At 47.9% G+C, this 21,945-nt stretch overlaps 1 protein-coding gene across 1 annotated transcript in view; it reads left to right on the top strand.

Moving 5' to 3' along the window:
• Positions 1-13,761: 13,761 nt before the first annotated feature.
• Prosap (SH3 and multiple ankyrin repeat domains prosap) overlaps positions 13,762-21,945 on the top strand; it is a 241,989-nt gene continuing 233,805 nt past the window's right edge. The window contains exon 1 of the mRNA XM_055062204.2: positions 13,762-14,100. The gene's annotated coding sequence lies outside the window, so the exon portion shown is untranslated. The remainder of the gene's footprint in view (positions 14,101-21,945) is intronic.

Raw genomic sequence — 21,945 nt, 5'->3', positions numbered from 1 at the left:
GCCGTGGCCGGGTTTTAATCCCACGACCTAGTGCTTAGCAGCACAACACCTACGGAACCACGGCGGGTTTCAATTCTTCTAGTTTCAATTACCTTCTGTACATAGTTTTAAAAATATTTGTGCGTAGGATCCTTGCCCCGAGCACTTGCTCTTGAGTTGTGATTCCCGGTGAAAAAAAAAAAGCTAAAATTTACAGAGGGTTTTCAGATAATTGCAACTAGTCGCGGTTGCAGTTATTGCATATGTCTTATGTTTATTATAAGGGGAAAACTGGGAGGTTCGCGAATTTTTTGGAGTCTACGTCATGAGTAACTTGTCTGGATCGTTTCAAATAAGTGTGCTGCAACAAGATACATTACGTGTGCAATTATAGTTTAAATGCATTACCAATTTAGCCAATTCCTTTGCAGCTTCTACTTAAATATAAACACGGGTTCACATGGCTGGTAGATCCGCCACAGAGGTCTCGCGGTCATTAACCCCGAGCAGTGGGAGGCCGCGATGCTCAGCTCCCACCTAGACCGCCACGTCCGCCAGGTCATTCGGCAGGCTGAGGAGATGGTGGCCATAGCACAGGGTGCTCCGGACCACCTACAGTGCGGTGCATCGCTCCTGCGCTTGATTCACAATAGAGTTTTTCACTTCGCACGGCTTCATGGGGTGCGACCTGGACTCGGACGACTCGCTGTCTAATTACGCAACGTTTTGCGAGTGGTGAATGAAGCGTCGCGAGCAGCGGTGTTTGTACCGGCAATTATTAGACACGGTGATTCGTGTTCAATGTTTGAACACCTCTCATGAAGAAGTAACCAACCAACCGACCGACCGACCGACCGACCGACCAATCAATCACGCCCACACCGCGACCACGAAGGCCTCGCGCGCTGTATATGCGGCGAGATGCCATTCTTTTTTTCTTTTTAAATGCAAGTTCTTCCGCAATTGTTCTCCGTTTTTCTTCCTCAATCCGGGTTGTCGCGACTGGGGGTCCGAAGATGGGGAGTATACTTTGATCGTGGAGGAGTAAGGGAATGTGGGGCTGGACCCGGATATCCAGGACGTTTTACAAACAAGTTTATATTACATATTTACAAGAGAATTCGAAGTAGTACAGAAAGTGTTTATGAAGTTGTAGCAGCCGATGACTCCAGCCATCCGTCGCTCTTTTTATCCCCTGCATAGTCATTGTTCAGTCGCCTCCCCCAATCCGGCGTCAGGAGACCGATGACCTCAGGTCCCACCAATCCGGAGGTTCGTTTCCCTTTCCCTCCGAAGGGAGCTTCGTCGGAAACACACGCACGTCACTGGCTACGAACAGGGGATGGGAGATAGCACACTGACTCCGTCTCCGGCGTGGACGTGCCTATTTGGGCGGCTGACAGGTGAAGGACCGTATCCTCGCACTGACCGCGCCTCCGGCGTGGACGTGACAGTTTGGGCAGGGGACAGGTGTTGGACCGTATCCTCGCACTGACCGCGCCTCCGGCGTGCACGTGACAATTTGGGCGGGTGACAGGTGTTGGACCGTATCCTTGCACTGACCGCGTCTCTGGCGTGGACGTGCCAACTTGAGCGGCTGATAGGCGAAGGACCGTGTCCTTGCTAATTGGCCAAACGTCTACCGACCGACATACTCCAGTGGTGGCCATACAACATCCCATTTGAGAACGACCTTGACGAGGCCGTCGGCCCGTTTCCCATAACTGCGTTATCCGTGAACGGAGGTTGTCGTGGGGTGAACGGCCGATCACAACAGGGTCAGAGCTCTGTGGACGACTTTTCGGAGCTGCGTTTGCTCGGCGAGGCACCGACACCGAACTCGGAGGGAGAGGCAAACGGGCTAGGGATCCGCGTGCCACGCATTAGCGACTGCAATGCGATAACGTTATCATGGTTATCAGTACTGCATTGCCTGCAGGATCGTCGTCGTTGTTGTTGTTTATTAACCGCGACGATGCGATAAGTTTGGCTACTGAAGACTGTAAGGGTTGTCGGACGATCCCACCGCTGGCATACAGTTGTAAGGGTTGTCGGACGATCACGCCGCTGCCACCATTTGTAAGGGTTGAAGGTCGTAGGGAGGAACTTGGGAGGACAGGAGTAGGCGAGCAGGATTTATTTACATGTTATTTACATTAGAACATGGGATACATTTACACAGTCTTGCGTGACTCCCAAATGGAGCACGCAAGACGAGCATACAGCAAACGAGCACTATGACGGGTACATTGACGAGCACGATCGCGAGCACACGACGAGCACACTCTAGCAGCCGACAACAGCTGCTTATAAACACTCCATTGGTCCCTAGTTCCCTAGGTGAGAGAACCGTTCGACCAGTCATCGAAGTTGACCCGCCGGTTGTCCATTATCTTGAGTCTTGAAAGGCGCGTCAGTTCCCCGAGCTGACCCCCGCAGCGTGGCTGCCGGTTGCCCATTGTCTTGCGCCTCTAAATTTCAGAGCTGTCTTTCACCTGTAGTTGCCACGAGTGTCAGCAGACTGTGACAAATCCTGGCGCCCCCGTACCGCAAAGCCCTCTTTTGTTAGGGAAAGCTCTTTTTGCTGCAGAGAGACCATGACGACCCCGCAAATCAACCAACAATACGTTGGGTGCCAAACGTGGCCCGCCCTGCTGTCGTCACCGATTCTCAGAACGAGGCGCATGGTGGATTAGCGCTGTCGTCCTCGCTGGTTCTCCGAAGGGCGCCAGCACCACGGGTCGATCGAAGCACGTGCAGCAGGCTGAAATAGCTTTGCAGAGCAGTACCCGTGCAGGCCAATCCTAACAAGACCCCGCTATCGTGGCCAACGCGGGCACACATTGAGAACACTGCGCGAGAGAACAGCATGAATAGAAAAAAATACAAAGAAATAAGCGAAAGCTTTCACAGTCACACAGAATGAAACTCCCTAACTAGGCGCTACAGATATGCAAGGGACTTGATACGAACTGCGAATTTATGCCTGCATAATGGAAAGTTAACCTGTGACAAGCACAGTTATTCTGCTCGTGATTAAACATGTCAGTTCAAAGCAGAGCGTACAAAAAGTCAGCGACACGGAAACGTTGTCAGGATAATTAAATGAGGTGAAGTAAGAAAAAAAGCACGCCAAAACAAACACGTCAAATGATAGGACAGAATCATCGTGAAGTTCATTGTTGCGTGGCATAGTTTACGTCACTTATACAGGGTGATCATTTTTAACTTTCAGGGAATTTTTTTTTAAATCGTGTTGCATATAGCACGATTCTAGTCAGTAAACTGTATTATTCGGAGAGGCGGAGATTATTTGCACGAGAAATCGAAACACATATTCAAATAATTAACAAAAATACACTAATTAACTTCTTAATTACTTAGTTTACGGCACACATAGCAATTGACGAATTGTAGCTGGTGAGATTGCAACATGTATCCACTCAGAATGGATTTCCAGAATGAGACGAGTTTGCAGATATGCACAATCAAACGCGCCATAAAAATGCACTGTTGTTCCACTTACTTTTTCAATAAAACGCTCTTCTATGCATCGAAACACAAAAGTAACTGGAAAACTTTTCGTCTCACACTTTGTGAAATATTATTTCATTAATATTATTAGTTCAATGTAACTAATGAGATGACTGTTCACAAGGAAACCGCGCTATCTAAGGCGTACGTGAACACAATCATGAAGTGTCTCCCGATGCTTGTTGAACTGTGAACATAAAAAAGCAACGTGTACGCCACATCGAAACGTAAACAGTGCAAGAATGTGTTTGAAGCCAGGATCGTCTCGAGTTACAAAGCACATTAAAGCCCCCTGCAATGATATATACCGTGAATCGCCCCATTCGGTTACACAATTACCGTGAATGGCCCAGTGTTTATTACACCATCTCCTGGGTAGGCCCAGTTTACTATTACATTCTGTCCAAGGTCAGCCCTCTTTACTCGAGAAAATGGCGAAAAGACAGGAAGACGAACAGAAAAAGAAAGCAAGGGCAGGGCGGAGGTCTGTGTCTGTGTCTGACGGGGTGGTTTGTGCCTGCTATTGGGGGCGAGCTCCACTACTGGAAAAGCTGGCGCCACCATCGGCGTGACGTGGCACGGGGGTCACGTGGACACAGCGGCCGCGTCGGCTTCTTCGGAAGCACCGAAGCGAGCTGAAAACGAAAGTTTACAGTCCCATCTGCGCTGCGGTTCTGATTAAGTGGTGAGGCTTTCCCGCCTTGGGTGCCTGCTTGGCAACATTTGAAAGTACTATGATAGGTAGTGGCTGCGTTTGGAGGCGTGCAGCATGGTAGGCTACTGCTCGGTGCCGCAGTGCCGGACGTACGCAACGGAGCCCGGAATCAGCTTTATTCACACGTAGCCGCAGGACAAGAAGCTGCGTGAAGCTTGGCTCGCGAAACTTTGAACCGACAAACAGCCATAGGCTACAACTTGGGTGTGCCGCAAGCACAGACGCAAGGAAGATTTCTGCTACGGTGCCGGGACTGCGATGTTCGGTGAGTAGCATACACGCGCACTGAGACGCTCGCCCGCGCCCGCTGTCCGGCTAATGTCATGACGGTTTGGTCTGTGAACTTGTTGATGCTAGATACTGGCAAGTTCACTGGAATGGAAAGGGAGCGGTAAGAAGCACTTTAGAAAAAAAAAGGCACGGCATATGATCATGTTTGTGTTATGAATTAATACACTGAATTACGAAAAACAAGCAGCGATAAACCGATAAACATACAGTGCGACGCAACTCGAGAAATACTATTGAAACGCCCAATAATTTAGAAGAAAGAAAAAAAGATTGAATCATCGCGACGGCACATCACAGTCGCCGTAGGCGTCGTAGTCTCTGTAACGAAATTATTTTTGAACAGCTCTGATAGTGTCCACGCAACAATGGTTGCTTGAGTACTGTCAAATGTTCATATTCTGAGGCCTAAAGCTCACGGCACGGTGCGAAAACGCGCACGCAGTGAAAGTGAAACGTTGTGGCCGAGAATGCATGCACACCTGCAGTTGGTCACTGCGAACCCGTGCGATCGCTGCGTTGAGGCTTCGTTCTGTTATGCTCCATTTGGTTATACAGACAGCCCACTGTATGAACATATTTCACATGGTTTGCTTGGAGCGTTTTCCTACTTTTCACGCAAGGAGCAGATTCGAGAGATGCCACCGCGGCGACAGCTGGCGGTGGCGTTCACTGTACGTATTCGGTAAAGAGATAGCGCCTGTAAACGATTCTGTGCTTTCATTTTGCCCAAGGTTATTATTTCGACAGTAAATAACCTCCTTCGCTTTACGAGTACTTGCAGAAATGTCCAGGAGGGCTGCCGCGTGGTGTTTTTATTGAGCGCCTAGGCCAAACCTATGAGGAGCGCGCCGCGTGATCCCACATACTACGCAAAGGAGGCGCATCCGACAGATGGCGACTCCGTAAGTCCTCCCCCCAATAGCTGACGTGGTTTCGGATGCGCCTGAAGGCGTCTAGTAACCACCTGTGAAGCTTGCTTTTCCACGGTAAGGGTGTTAGTGTGGAGAAGCCCAACTTTAAAATTATTTATGTTCTGCTTTGCAAGCATGATACACTTCGTCTCCCGCAAGGCAAGCAGCAGTACGAATGCTAGACAGACTTATCTCATGGCTCGCATTCACGGCTAAAATATAGTGCGTGTTGTACAAGGAAATTATATAGATGTGCATTATGTAATTCGATATAGGGATGCCTCGTATATCTTTATGTCGCAAAATATGGTGCGAATGTTACGAGAATAAGAACTATTTTATTTTTCCATTCAAGAAATGAAGGGAGACTCGAACCAAAAGCGTAAATAATTTGCTTGACAAGCATTGGAGCCTCTCTTTTACATGATAAAAATTATGGGGTTTTATGTGCCAAAACCACTTCCTGATTATGAGGCACGCCGTAGTGGAGGACTCCGGAAATTTGGACCACCTGGGGTTCTTTAACGTGCACTTAAATCTGAGTACACGGGTGTTTTCGCATTTCGCCCCCATGGAAATGGGGCCGCCGTGGCTGGGATTCGATCCCGCGACCTCATGCTCAGCAGCCTAACACCATAGCCACTGAGCAACATTTACATGATAGCTCGATGCGTAAAACATAAGTTTTTACATTGTAATGCAGATAACGCGCACAATATATATATATATATATATATATATATATATATATATATATATATATCTATATATATATATATATGTGTGTGTGTGTGTGTGTGTGTGCGTGCGCGTGTGTGATAGATGGTTTGGAACATTGTTGTAATTACACAGCTATTTGATCAGCTAGGTGCTATATATATACAGAAGTGCAAAAAATGCAATATACACGGATAATTACTCACGAAGACGTACATTGAAGGCGTAGTAGATTTGAACCTATTTGCCACCGCATGAGCGGAGTGACACACTTCTGCGACCAGTGGCCGCAGCACACAGCTTGCACTCGCGACCAAAGCGTAGTACCTCGCATTCTGGAAGCATAAAAGTGCAAAAAAAAGGAAATGAAAAGAAGAAAAGGTAACACGTGACGACGTTACCTTGAATCTTCTATAGTTATTGCGGCAACGTATAGAGTAACTACTTCGTAGAGAGCGTTGCAGCTCCAAAAACAATTTTGTACTTCGAAGCACGTGGAGTGAAGCATCTACGACCGCACTACTTGCGTAGCCAACGCAGCGTTGCCTGCCACCTACGAAACGAAGTAGAAAACCGGAGTTGGGACGACGACGGCAAGAGGTCAGAGGACGATGAAGGTCGAGAGAAAGCAGTAAGCTTATGCACTAGGTCAGCAAGGAGAGAAAGAAGAGGCAGGAAATGAGAAAGCATGGCTGTTTCATAGGTTAAAGGGGTAATATCACGATATTCTTTAAAGCCTTCCAGAAAGGCAAAACCGTTTGTGGGCCTTTACCGGCAATTTAAATGTAAAAAACGAAAATATTTTACTCATCTTTCAAACTCACAAACTTGACTCTTCTTTTTTTTTGTGTACAAATGCTCCTTAATTTGACTCTTGCCTCTGATATTACTTATAATTGATTTTTTTTTGACTAAGAGCTATTCTTTTTTTTTGCGCACAAGGTCGTTTGTATCTGCAAAGACGGTAAGGTATCTTATGTGCCTGCATGTATGTCTAGCAGACGCTTGCGAAGGTGGCTTCTCCATAATAAAAGTGTTGGATGGATGGATGGATAAAATGTTATTTGATCTACTTAAACATGGTTAGGCCCCTAGACGTCCACGATCCCCCTGACCGACATCTCTAGGCAGGCCCGGTCCAGCAGCCAGAGCTGGTCACCCAAACAAATGGCCCGAGCGGCCTCCCACGAGGAAAATGAAAGGTTGGGAATAGACGCTACCGCCATGGGCTTGGGGCAGCTCCACAAACAGTGGAAAAGATCTGCCCGGTGCGCTCGGCAGGTGGTACATTGTGTATTACGAAGACCAGGGTAAAATAAGTGTGCCAGGGAGGGAGAAATAAATGCTTTGGTCTGGGTCTGGCGCCAGATTGAACTCTGACGGGGGGTAAGGGAAGGGTGAGGGGGTGGTACATCTCGTCTGCCTTTCCTGCAATACGTGGTAATCTGGTGGTAGCTGTAGATCCCCTCTCCTGGTTTTTCCATGGGGTCAGGTGAGTGACGTCGTCCAGGGTCCGGAGGGAAAGGCGTCGGACATGGGTTCCCGGGGGACACACTCATGCCCAGGCACCCACGTGTTGGTGTAGGCAGGCGCATGTTTGAAATGGCTTGAGGGCTGAGCATTTTTTGCCTCAATCAGCCACTCTACGCTTGTTGTGGTCTATCACACACACACACACTATATATATATATATATATATATATATATATATAGTGTGTGTGTGTGTCTGTCTGTCTCTAAGTGTTTTCCCGCCAATTTGGGTCACTGGGCAGTCCATGGTCTAACTCGTACAGCATCGGGCTGCTGTGCTGACGGAACCGAGTTCGAAGCCAACCATGCGGCCAACTTGGGTCGTGAATATGTGACATTGGGCATGCGCTGCTCTTCAATGAACCTATAGTGCACCCTATCTTGGACTAGGTGAATCTCTTCTCCAGTATTCATGAAACCTCAGTGTGACTTCCATGGATGTCAAAGTATCTTTCTCATATTCGGGCCCTGGCAAGCGGCGCTGTAAAAAGTTATCGGAACTTGCCGAGTTCAGTGTTTGGCGCCTTTGGCACACAATTCAGTCGCATCTCTACTGCGAGAAATAAAAGTTTCTGTGCTTGAACAGACAACTGTCAAAATCAGTGACGTCCAGCCGGCTTTCGTGCGGGAGCTTCAAGGCGACGTCGCCGTCCGCCTTTTGTTTCTGTGCCTTACTGGTTTACTAAGGCTCTTTCTTCATTCCCATACCCCGTCCCCCAGTGCAGGGTAGCAAACCGGATGTGCGTCTGGTTAACCTCCCTGCCTTTCCTGTCTTCTATCTCTCTCTCTTTCTCTCTCTCTCTCTCTCTCTCTTTATGCAGACTATGTATCTTACACTGTGGCCTCTTCTCATGGTAACAGGGTTTTTTTTTTGGCGTTAACTTACTAACACAGCTGTTCTTATTTTTATTAGTGTTCATCCAGCTAAGTAGCGCAAAAAAATAAATGTGATAATATGGTCGGCGAGGATCAAATGGTCAGGTACAAAGTATTCGTGGCGATATTATACATACATTTTCGCAGCGTCTATAGGGAATGAAAAGAAAGAAGCTACTGCGGACGGCAAAACAACCACTGACTCTCCAAGTTCTCGTTCTTTTGGGTTTAACCTACCTATCCACAAGTAGGGGTTAACTTCGTTTCATTTTTTTTTTTGTATTCTCAACTGCTATTTTTTGGCTACCCGATCCTTGGCCAATCCCCCAGACCGGGTACATCGTGTATGCCTCTTGCCGTATGACACGCTACACCTACATCGACGTCTGCCTTTTGAAGCCCTCGCTTCGCCATTATAACTTGAACCTTGATGTGGTTTTCAGTTTCATGGTTGAGTGGCTGGGTATAAAATATCCGGCTCTTTCTGCGTGCTTGTCAGAAGCACAGCGATCTTTCGTGCAGGCGTGCGTCGTGCACATTTTACCCCGAATTCAATTTTGATGCGAGATATCCCCCCCCCCCCCCCCCCCAGTTTGTTGCAAGTTCTTGACGAAGGCCTGTACTAGACGTACCTGAACACTAACAGCTGCTATATACTTGGGCTAGGCACGTGGCTCATTTTTGTTCATTATTATTATTATTATTATTATTATTATTATTATTATTATTATTATTATTATTATTATTATTATTATTATTATTATTATTATTATTATTATTACTGCTGTTTTACCCAGCTGAGAATAACGACAGCAGTTAGAAAACTAACGCCTACGCTGCGTTGGGTAATATAATTTTTTCCTGGTATGCGAGAGGTACTAAAACCTTTCCCATTTTTTGTGACTGCACATTAATTAATTAATGCTACACACAACTATAGGGTTCAAGCAGGGTATATGCAGACCGTGGTGCAAATTCAAAACCGAATCGAAACACAATATAACGTGTAAAAACAATATAGGTAAAATGCAGAAGCAGCGGTGTTATTAAGAAGATGGCCAGAAGTGGAAATGAGAAAGAAAGGACAGTTTCGCCTGCAGGCGAAGCATCGAAAACAAGGCAAGGCTTTGCGTTGCGCTTAGCGTTGCGCAATAAAGAAACAAACATTTAATTTCGACTTCTCGGCCGGACCCCGGCCGAAAGGTCAAAATTAAATGTTTGCTTTTGCTTTTGCTACGTGCGCTTGCATTTCTTTCGGTTTTTATAAAGATGTGTATTTATACGCACACACAATGGGATTTCGTTGATACGATTCCGCATAATGCGTTTTTGGGATAATACATTTCTTTGTTTTTTTTTCTTTCCCGGCCAACGTCGCACAGACGCAACATATTTTCGCACGGTTATTGCGATCGCGTTTTCACCTGAAATGAGATAACACGACGGCAGAACTGGGCCTTCACTGCCATTTACAAAGCTGATGACTTTATATTTCAATGTACTAGCTTGAATAAACACTCCAGGGACCCACGATCAACGTGTTAAGCCCCACTGGAGGAAAAAAAAACGCGTGCAACGCGCCGCCTGGTGTGATACGCAGCTCTGGTAGTGGGACCACACCTCCTCCCGTAGTGCCACGGTACATTTGAGCAGGAAACGGCGGATTCTTCTTTTTTACTTCCAGTAGAACTTCTTTCAGCCTGTTTTCGTCCTGCAGTGGACATAAAACAGGCTGATGATGATGATGATGACAACTTCTTTATAGACATTGCAAAGAAGAAAATTCAGCGCGAACTGACAATGTATTTCAGCGTTGCCGAGTAAAGTGTGTTGACTGCGGTTTGTGTGGTGTCGAGTGATGCTGCTCCGCATAACGCGTTACGCGGGCCGGTGTGTCACTTCGCCTCCACGCGAACCTTTGCTTTTGAGTTTGTCGCCGAGTGCGCACGTTTTCGCACTCTTTTTGGAGCTTGCTTTGGATAATACGACTTTTCGGATCATGAGTTTTATTTTCCGGTTCCCGTGAAGGTAGTATCAACCAGATTCCATCGCATATATCTACGAAACAAACTCTGCGGGCGATAAGTGTCGAACGTGGCCAGGCGATACGTTCCAGTTTTGTACATTGTGCAGAAAATAATTGCGTTGAAACAACGCAACCTGCGGATAAAAATGAGATATATTGAACGCATGATATTGTGTCTAGTGGATGTACGTAAAGCGGGTCTGATGTAGTTTCTGAGCCGGGAAAATCGTTGAGACTTGGTAAGACAATTAAACAGAAAAGAAAACTCTAGTAATCGACATCGCTTTTAACGTTCGAAGGTGATAAAATCACATTTTGGCTTACTTTAAGTGCACACGAAAACGTGACTATGACTGACTTTCTCGACGTGACTTTCTTGACCGCACGCTTAAAGCAGGCCATCTTCCCGCCTTACTTCCAGACGCCGCTATTAAGCTCCGAATGCGTTCATACAGGTGGCGTTTAAATGACGACACAGAAACGGTAGATTTAATATAATTAGTCGAGGATCATTCCATAACTGAAAGAAAACCACCCCTCTGGGTACCATATGGTTAGGTTATGTTAATAACGTACCGCATAGCTGGGTGCCATCGTTTGGCAGCACACTTTCTACTTAGCCGTCAAACGGCGAGTTTCGAAACGCATCGTTTGTCGTGCGCGGCCAATCGAGCGCCTTCGCGAGTAGTAAGGATTCGAAATGGAAGGAGGCGTTGCAATCTGGGAGAAGGCGCGTCGGGAGTCTCAGGTCACTGTGATTCCATACCATTAAGGGCTCGCCGAGAGGTATCGGCCTGTCTGCCGAGTTTCCATTGTTCTGTGCCTGTCACGGAAGAAAAGAATAAAAAATAAATAAAGACAGACTGAAAGACAACTCAATGCGATTGGGGTCTTTCGTCTTCTCACGGCTGAAGCTCAGCTTCACTTCGCTGGGTCGTTGCGTAGAAACGCTTGCGGCCTTTTCACGTCGAAAGAAGTCTGGCCTTTCGGGAGCCTGCAGCGGTCTGGACGGCAGTCTTTAAGAACAGAAAGAGAGAGAGAGAGTTCTGAATGATGAGTCACGAGTTGACCTTCATTGCTCGCCATCACGAGGCGATTGCAGCTTTCACGTTTTTATTGAAAAAGAAAAGACTACAACTGCTTCTTGCGTCTGTCGTTGCTTTATTTACTTCCCTAGGTTTACGCAACTTGCCAAACGCGTGCTTGGGCGAAGGTTCCGCTGTGAGGCATTGTTTCCGAAGGCAGCCTTGGCATTCATTTCTCTGTCACTTATTGTTACCTTGTAAGCAGCGCTTAGAACTCCTTTACTTGTCGTTGCGTCGGGGAAGGGAGACGAATTGAATGAACGCCGAGGGAAAAAAAACGAAAGAAGCAACTCAAAGCGCCACGAAGCTTACGAGTGCGAGACGTCGACACGAGACAGCGATTCGGTCGAATTTCACGACGTAAGTGAACCGCAACTTGATCGCCGAAGTGTGGGGTGAGAACAGACGCGTGGTTAAAGAAACGAAGAACGCGACACAAACGTCGCCGGGTCTTGAGGTCTTAAAACACGCGCAAGGGCTGTGCGTCTAGAAATTGGCAACATTGATGTCGTCGAGTGTGACGACGCCTGTGTTTGTGCTTCTAATATATGACCGCACACTTATTTTCTTCCCTCATTTCGGGGGCTCGCGCACAGCTTTTTTTTTTTTTATGACACGTGACTTCGACTGACACTTAGGGGTGCCTCGATTGCTTTCAGTGTCTTGGTAACAGTCCACTAAAGATTTAAGTACACAGTCTTACAGCTTACTGACTTGTTCTTTGTTACTATACTCCCTTACAGACATATGCACGCGATCGTTTGTAGTGTTTGTAAAGAGCATGACGATCGAATGTACGCTAGAACGTTTGTCTCAAAAGAAAATATGCCATTTACCAATGGAACGGGAGTATAGACGTGCGGCGCTCATTTCTATACTATGGGTGATATCGTTCTTTTTTTACGCACAGGTATTTGTTGTCCTGTCGATGTGTACAAAATGATAACTTGGGAAAGCAGGCGGCAAGAAGGTCGGTCTATCGAAACTTAATAAATTACGAATTCGCACGGTAAAGGTAAAAGAGAAACAAAGGACATACACGCGCTCATGGACACGCACACATGTATATGCACAAACGCGTGTGACCGCGAGCAATCAGAGATCAACAACAAAAAAAGTTTTGTTAATATTGAATTTCAGCCCTTAAACTATCTGACATGCGCACAGGAGTGAATGGCAACACAGCGTAAGAGAGGTGAAAGAAACGGTGGACCACCGATAAAGTGTTAAAAAAATTCCACAGGAACCCTCTTTTACGTGCCCTATCTCCTCTCATTAGCAAAGTATGGGCAGCTACAAGCGTGGGATGCGTTACAATTTCTTGGAGAGAGCTGGCTTACCAGGACCTCTGCGTAGACAATTAGGGGCGGATCAACACGTTCCAAGAAATGCGCCTAATTACTTTCCGGAAATTGACGGCGAGCGGTGCGACTACACGTGATGTTCTTTCGTTGCCTTCGGGTGAGAAAGCGCGGTGATTTGAGCTCTCATTCTTTTTGCCTCAGTTCTGTCTAGCACAAAAGCAGTACGCGACTCGACACTGTACCCGGCCGAATCGAAGAAAAAGAAAGTGAGCAACAGTCTGTTGTCCCTCTATAAATCTCTACCTCGTGTGCGCTATATATCTGTTGTTTCTTTTTCGTGCCCCCGAAACCATGATTAAAGCTCAGCCCCGGAATTGAAAAACGCCTCTCCAGCATCCCGCCAGGATCTCAAGCTCCGAGTGACCCCTGGTGTACCGGTCTCGAAATTGGCTGCACGTCCCGTCATCACAGTGCCTTCATCAGATATCTTTGTCGAGCACCGCTTCAGCACCCGGACAAATTTCTTATTGCCAACTTTTAGGGAGTTCGCAGGACCTCACTCCCCCTCTTGAAAGTAAATCAAACGAGAACGTGTCGTTAAGGTGACATCATCTAGCTGACATTTCCTAGTTTGCTTCTCCGCGCATAGGTGGCGCGACAATTCGTAAGCTCGGGAAGTTTGGTCCAATAGGACTGAAAGCGTGGGGAGCGTCACGCTCTCCCTAGTGGTAGAACGACGAAGAGCCGCGCGACAATCCAAGCTTTGGGGAAAGGGAACGCAAGGGGCGATCGATAGCGGGAGGCTCCGGAAAAAATCGCCAATAACAGCGCTGCATCCCGTCCCCCGGGCGACCGGGCGTCCCCTTCCTCGCTCCCGTTTCTCTTTCCCCTCCGCCTTTTTTTTTTTCATCCGGGGACTTCGGCGGGCTCCGGGAACGCAAAGATGGCGTCCTCGACAGGACGGTGAACACCGCCGCCGCCAATCGGCTGCCCAGACTCGTCGGCGAGCGAAAGCGACCTCCAGAGCCGGTCGGTCGCTCCTGCGTCGCCTTTCGCTCTTGGCGGCGTCGGACTTGCGTGCTCGCCGGTGGCGCCGGCCAGGCTTCCAGGATACACTGCTCGCCAAGGACAGGTGAGCGTCCGGATCTGTGCTAACGTGAGCGATCGCAGCGCAAGCGCAAGCGACGCAAGCCTGGGAAATCTCTCTTGCTCCTCTTGCATCCTGCCGACCGGTGGACAGCCTCCGTCACACTTAACCCGAACATGCCTTCAGCGCTTTTCTTGCTTCTGCCGTGGAGGGTGCTCGAGATCTATAGTTTGAGCGACTTCAGTGTGCTAGCTAAACGCGTCTTCGAAGCATTCGATGTTTGCTCCTTTCGCATCCTGCGTTTGTTAAACTTTATCTGCTATGGACGTGTCGTCGCTGTTCGGTATAGGTCTGACGACGTCGCCACTCCGTGGTGATTTTGGCTCGGGGAAGTTGCTTCAAGACGGCAGGAATCGCTCTATTCGCCATTTCCCACGCGACTTCGCTGGTGTTACGACTTTTGCTCGTATTGAAACGTTGCCGGCTCGAGCGAGCCGGATGCAGAAGAGCAAAACAATGCGCAGCCCGGACGCCTAGCCTCGCTGCAGGGAAGTTACCTTGTACGGGATCGACTTGTGGATCGCGTTCGCTCGAGAGCACGTTTTTGACGTCCAATGACCTTTGGCGACGCGCCGCTTGATGTCAGGTTGCAGTTTGCAGCGTTAGAGACGCGAGATGTTGCTTTCTCGTTGGAACTCGTGTCCTGGAACTGCCGAGAAAGGCTTCACGGGGGATTTCTTGTCGGGCTGTGCGGCGAACGCGCAATGTAGGAGTGCCGTTTATATTGTTTGCCCCTTTCGGAATGCACACTGTATGCGGCGGGCCCTCCCTGGCAGACGACATTTTGAGTGTTTCCAAAGCACATTTCGAAAATTTGGATTGGGTGTAACTTTCGCGGTCGTTTTCGAGGGGACCTTTCCGTAGACCTTTGCTGATGTGTACTTGTGTATGTATGCAGTAGAGGCGCTGTAAATCTTTGTGGCACGAACTGAGCGTTCTCTCCTGCATTGAGCGAATGTTTGCGAATGCACACTCAAGAAAATAAAAAATGCACACACTACTGTCTGAGCAATTGTGCCCAGCCATACAATGCTTATTCAGGTAGTTTCGCAGTTAGTCGCTGTTGGGCTGTTAAGCACTGGTTTTCACCCGGAGTGGAAATCTAGATGCGATTACCTAACTTGTGAAGGGACTTCTTCCTAAAGGTCGCCAAACCCGTTAAGCATTTCGGGCAGATTCCGCGGACTTGCTATAGGGTTGAGCTCTTCCGTTGGGGCGCAGGGAGATTGGACTCTGGGCTCAATCACAGCTCAATCGCAGAGTTTGATTGGGCGTCGGGGCGGTTTGGTCGAAGAATGCACTTTCATACACGGTGCTCGGTCTGACAATTAGGGCTAGTGCTCACCGGAAGCAATTAACCCTAATGGTGCACGTATGCATATTCGCAAAAAAGCGCGATTGGCGCTGCCACGTTCGAAATTAGGTTATGGCAGGCACAAAATGTCGTATAATTTTTAAATGCCAAGAAAAAGGTGATGATGTGTTGCTTTTCCATGGGCGGGAACGCAGAAAATTAATTGGAGGCTTCGGATTATTATTTTTTTCCTCGAAGAGCCAAGGTATCTTAAACACGCGCCTGCCAACTAGTGTCACATCTTGCACACTAGTTTGGCATCTACTAACACAGCGTGTAATGCGATTTTTTCGTCGTTATAACACACGCACTCAGGCTGTGGTGTACCGTGTACAGACATGTCGAACGGGAACAAAACTAAGGACCGGTCGCTGAAGTTGGATGAAGGATCATCCTCATCATCATCATTTTAATGCGATTAGCACTCTTTGCGTACTTAACGAACTTTCTGGGGCCTCTATCTATCTATCTATCTATCTATCTATCTATCTATCTATCTATCTATCTATCTATCTATCTATCTATCTATCTATCTATCTATCTATCTATCTATCTATCTATCTATCTATCTATCTATCTATCTATCTATCTATCTATCTATCTATCTATCTATCTATCTATCTATCTATCTATCTATCTATCTATCTATCTATCTATCTATCTATCTATCTATCTATCTATCTATCTATCTATCTATCTATCTATCTATCTATCTATCTATCTATCTATCTATCTATCTATCTATCTATCTATCTATCTATCTATCTATCTATCTATCTATCTATCTATCTATCTATCTATCTATCTATCTATCTAAGCGTTTTGCAGCAATCCTGGATCTCTGGGTAGTCCACGGTCGAATGAGCAGCTCGTTGGGCTGCTGTGCTCAGGGAGCCGGGTTCAAAACCAACCGTCGGACCAAAACTAGGGTCAGTGGGCACGTGTCACTGTGTACCCACGTGCTGCTCTTCAGCGAACCACTTTGACGCCTACACTGAAATTCCGGGACCGGGTACATGTGGCATAGATATGCACCGTTCCTCAAGGAATCTCTTTTCCCACTGACTTTGGAGCACTGTGTATGTGCCACTGGATCGGTATGTGCTTCTCTTCAATGAAACCTCTTTGGAGTCACTGGGCATGTTCCAGCAGGTGTGCATCGCCTTCTGATGAATGTAGTTGACGCCAACATCCTCCACCGTATGTTCCGTTCCAATGGTGACGTATATTGCTAAGTAGACAGCTTCGAGGAGAGAGCATCGATGTCCGCAACCATTCAGCCCACCCAGTGGACCGCAATGACATCCTGCGGATATCCTTTGGACATAGTGCACGGATGTCTTAGGGTTTTTCGCACATTCCGTTCGCAACTGGCGCTGTGCAATCAACTAGACCTTGTTTTATTGGGATTCGCAGCCTTAGGGTACACTACGCAGTTCCCGGAGGCGGACGGTCTGTCTGACTGTGTCTGTAATCGTTTTTTCTCGTCAACTTGAGTCATTTGACATGGGTAATCCATGTTCTAATGGGTAGCGCATCGGACTGCTGTGCTGATGAACATAGGTTCGAAACCAACCGTCAGACCAACATTTGTCACTGCATGTGTGTAACTGCACATGTGCTACTCTTCAATGACAAAAAAAGAAGAGAGAGAGAGATAAAGAGATTCTTGCAATCTTTTCGGTGCTCGGCGGAATCGGACTCGCGCGATACACGGACTTTATTACGGGAGAATTCACGAGAATACATGCGGATTGTTATTTCCTTCTTATTTTACTTCTTTCTCTAGGGTGACTTGTTCGTAAGCCGAGAAGTGTAGTATATGCACCCCGTGTTTGCCAAGCCTTTCTACGAGCGTCCATTCGAAGCAGTCCTCCACCCTCCACGGTGGCTCGTTGTGCCAGCTGAGCGTCGTGCAGCTGTGCACGAGGTTGTGCGTTCGAATCCCCGCCGCGGCCGGCGCATTCAAACGGGGACAAGGATGCAACAAAACTCCCCGTGTGCCATGTACTGGGTGCTCGCAACCGCGGGCCACCGAAACGAATCGGCCGCCCTTTCTCAACGGCGTTTCTCGTAACCTACTGCGCCCAGTCTCGGGCCGCTGAACTCCACAATGTATGCTTGAGGCGATATTTGCAATAGTGACGCCTGATCTGGACTTCAAATTAAAGACGTATACTAAAGAAGAGAAAGAAAAGAAAGCAGCGCGAAGTCAATTTAGCCTGATAAAGAATTAACGTGAAGTTTGTACTTCGTATAACTCACCATGTCGAAGCTGTGCCTGCGTGAACGCAGGGTGCTTGGGGCCTAGGGATGTGACCACGTGTGTCACCTTTAGCCGTCTTCACCTGGACAACTATATATAGTCTAAGTTTCGATAAACTCAGTAAAGTCAATCTTAAAGTCCCCACATTTTGCTGACCGTGGCTGCTGCTGCTCCTGCTGTCTTGCTGAATAAGTGCGTGAGCACTTACGCGCGAGACCACGTGGTCGCACGCGCTAGCTTCTTTTTAATCTGTGGACGCAGCAATGAACCGGGATAAGTATAGGTAAACTGTACCGCTGCCTTTCGCGACACACTTTTGTTTCAGCATGCACCTCTCCTCTCACCGTTCTGTCTCGCGACAAAAAGCAAACATCGCCTTCCTCCTCGTGACGTCACTGCGTCGACGCCTGACGGTGTGGTTTCACGCGAACCGCTGCTGGCGCTTTCGGCTTAGCCTGTGAACCGTGTGGTGCATAAAAGGAAATAAATTGCATCGCATTAAGAGTGCGACTGGTGCGGCGCGTAAACGTAAACGCTGCATGAGATTACACGTTGCAGGGGTACGACAATTAAGGACAATGGCATGCCTATCGCATTTTGCGTTACAGAGATTCTAACACGTGCGTTATATGGGCGTAATATTTTATTTAGTAACTGTGTCTCTATTAATCCAATCACCCGCCGTGGTTGCTCAGTGGCTATGGTGTTGGGCTGCTGAGCACGAGGTCGCGGGATCGAATCCCGGCCACGGCGGCCGCATTTCGATGGGGGCGAAATGCGAAAACACCCGTGTACTTAGATTTAGGTGCACGTTAAAGAACCCCAGGCGGTCGAAATTTCCGGAGTCCTCCACTACGGCGTGCCTCATAATCAGAAAGTGGTTTTGGCACGTAAAACCCATAATTTAATTTTAATTTTATTAATCCAATCGGAAAACGGGACTTCAATATTGCAGGTACAAAATGAACGCCAGACCTTCTTGAATTTCTTTGCGAAACCAGAGGCCAGCTCGTAGATGCGATGTCCCGTGTTTCAAAGTGTTCCTTTGTATTTACGCCGTCACCGTGCCAGGAATATTCTGTCGAGACTTTCTAGGCAGAGCCTTCACTTCCTTCGAAATCCAGCGCGTGTAGCCCTTCGTTAGTTATAAACCAATCAACTGCAGCCCGAGTAGACGCTGTCAAAACCTGTGACGTCACAGCCCGCTGGTGCGGGATCTTCGAGGCGGTGTCGCCACCAGTATTCCAACTTCTTTTTTTGCGTCTCTTCTAGCTTATATATGCCATGTTTTATCTCGCGATAAGAGTGGCAGTTTTGCTAATTAAGGAGCCTAATTTGCGAGTACAACTTCGCTTGACATTCCTTTGTTTAATGACCCTTGAAAAGCCACTGGGGTCGGTCAGTCGACCCTGCAACGCCGATGTTCGCGTCGCGGGTCCTGGAAGAGACCGTTTGTTCAGCGCATATTCGAGCGTGCCTCTTTCTAAAGATGCTGCGCGCCATTTGCAAGAACTGTAGTCAGGTATTCATTCTGTACGTCCGCTTCCATTGTCCCGCAGGAGTTCCCGTTTGGTGGTCAGTCAGAATTATTGCCGAAGAAGAAGAAAAAAATGAAACCGACGCATTGTAAAGCCACTTCTTTCAAGAAAGCGCGTCGACCATTGTTTAGAGGACGTCCCGGGACTTCGTCCAAGCGCGTTGCACCAGACGGCGCTGAAGCGAACGGTTGGAACGGAAATCGAGGTCAGTTATTCTACAGTTAGGGACGCGACGCACTTTTCTTTCTTTTTGTTATTTTTTAACCGTTTCTGAGGAGGTGCTTTCAACGAATTTCTTTTAACTCGAACTATGCCCAACTCATTTCTGTTGATTATGATGATGATTATGATTATGATGATGATCATCAGCCTATTCTACGTGCGCTGCAGAACGAATGCCTCTCCCAGTGATTTCCGGTCACACTGTCTTGCGTCGGCCGATTTCGTCCTACGACTGTAATCTTTAATTCAATCAATCAATCAATCAATCAATCCATACTGACCGCTTCATTTTGGGTTGATTAGGTTGTTTAAAATTAGATGATAATTGTATTAAAGGTGGTTTGTTGGCCCCGCGAACAGGAATTAGGGAGTACGAGCAATGAGCGTATGTTAGGCTGTCAGCCAGACTACTATTTCTAGCTTTTTACTAAATTTCCCGTCTCTCTCTCTCTCTTCTGCGGCGGCGAGCTTGATGGACACAGGCGTGCACCGCATGTAATGACACCGATTTTGCAAATATTTAGTAAAATTGGTAGACGAGGAAACAGCGAAATACGTGCAAACGCACTTTACGCATACAGCGATGTTGTCATTTTGTCCAAATCTTTTCGACCAAGTGCGCATAATGTCTAAGCTATGCGGGTCTTGTCGAAATTTTCCTTATTTCTCTCCTCCTACAACCTTTTATTGCCTTTGCCCCCTTTCCCCGGCACAAGGTAGCCAGCTGGTACTCACACTGGCTAAACTACCTGTCTTTCCCTCTCCTTTTTTTCTCCTCCTTAGAGGCATTTACGCGCAGAAAAAAAAATTGCTTGCGAAAAAAGGATACTGCATTAAGCAATGAAAATACTCATTTGGGTTTGACGTCAGCGCCGCCTCGTGCAAACACAATCACGTGTTCAAGCTCTCCCCAGCAGCCTAGACGAGTGGACGGAGGGATGGATGAATGCTATGAGCGTCCCCTTTGAAACGGGGTGATTATTTGCGCCCCCAAGCTCTGGTTTTCTCGCTGCCACGTCGCGAGGAACATCAGCGCTACCACACGCGAACACCTGCGAGCGTAACGAACTCACCGACTCACGGAAAGGGCGGCCTCGTATCCTGCCTTGCAACAGCTTGCGCAGTAGCTAACACACAATGTTTCGAAGAAGGATGACGGTGCCAATGCAACACATACGGCTGCAGAACAGAATGTGGCAGCCTAGAGTCGCATTTTCACCGGGACGCGGAAACTTGAAATCACATCTGCAAAAATATGCCAGTGTCGTCTGCTGTCAAAGGTCGTTGCCAACCTTGAACACCTTTGCTCCGCCGAACGGTTGCCAGCTGTCAACAGGCCGCGTCGCCCAATAGGAGCGCGCGTGGGTTCCGCTCGTGCGGATTGAGCGTGCATCGAATTTTGCGACACCTTCCGCCTTTTGGGCTACCGCACGGGGGCGGACGAGGGCGGAACGGACGGGCGGACTGACCATGTACGGGCCCTTAGACACCCGATCCTGCGTTGAGCGTCGGCGTGACTCGGCGTCCCTTGTAACCGTGCGAACGAGCGAAAGATGAAAGAGCGAGCGCGGAGCGCAGCAGGGGAACAGAAGGGGCGACAGCGAAGAGAGCGCGAGGTAGCAATCGGAAGAGGAGGCTACCGTGAAAGCATGAGGCGGAAAGCGGAGGAGGAGGGTATGGCGAAAGGGTGAGAAGAAAAGCGTGGTGCCGCGCAAGACGGGCTCTGCGGCGATGGCCGCTACGAGATGGCGCCAGAGTGGCGCGCCGTCGTCTGTTCGCCGATGGCATGCGGCGAGCGTGTCGACCGATGCCATATATGGAAACAAAGCGCTGCATGAGCGGAGGTCTGTCTGCGGTGGCTGCTGTGAATCGCGCCCAAGCGTTACCCACGCGCTGCCTCTCGCGATCTACCTATTAGCGAGGCTGTCGCGCCACTGCGCCGCACGAGGCAGATTGTCCACGCGAGCCCATATATCGCGAAATGCATGGTGTTTATGGCTTCATACCTCACACCGTCCGAACTAGATTCTTATCTTAAACCTCCTTGCCTATCCTTCGTACATTTTATTGCACGCAGCTTACGGAAACATTTTGATGACATTTATAATTTCCTATCATCGTGTAAACACCACTTCTCGATCATATGTGTAAGTGAAATCTGGCTCAGCGAAGCCGATAACAATTTGTACTCTTTTCCATCTTATACACCAGAATACTGTCACCGGAGTGACAGCCGTCATGGCGGCCCAGCTGTTTTAATTTCATCAGAGTAGAATATTCCAGGCGTCGGCACTTAACAATTAATCAAGTAAATTGCGAATCGGTGTGGACTGAGCTGAATGCATCGTTTCTCGATATTGACGCCAAGAATTTAGTGGTTGGTTCTATTTATCGATCGCCTTTGTCATCCATTAATGATTTTTGTTTAGAACTAAACCATGTTTTGCACA

This window comes from Dermacentor andersoni, chromosome 10, assembly GCF_023375885.2.
Source record: "Dermacentor andersoni chromosome 10, qqDerAnde1_hic_scaffold, whole genome shotgun sequence".
In the NCBI taxonomy this organism is placed as follows: domain Eukaryota; kingdom Metazoa; phylum Arthropoda; class Arachnida; order Ixodida; family Ixodidae; genus Dermacentor; species Dermacentor andersoni.
The sequence above is the reverse complement of the archived record's forward strand: the minus strand, read 5'-3'. Positions and strand labels throughout refer to the sequence as shown.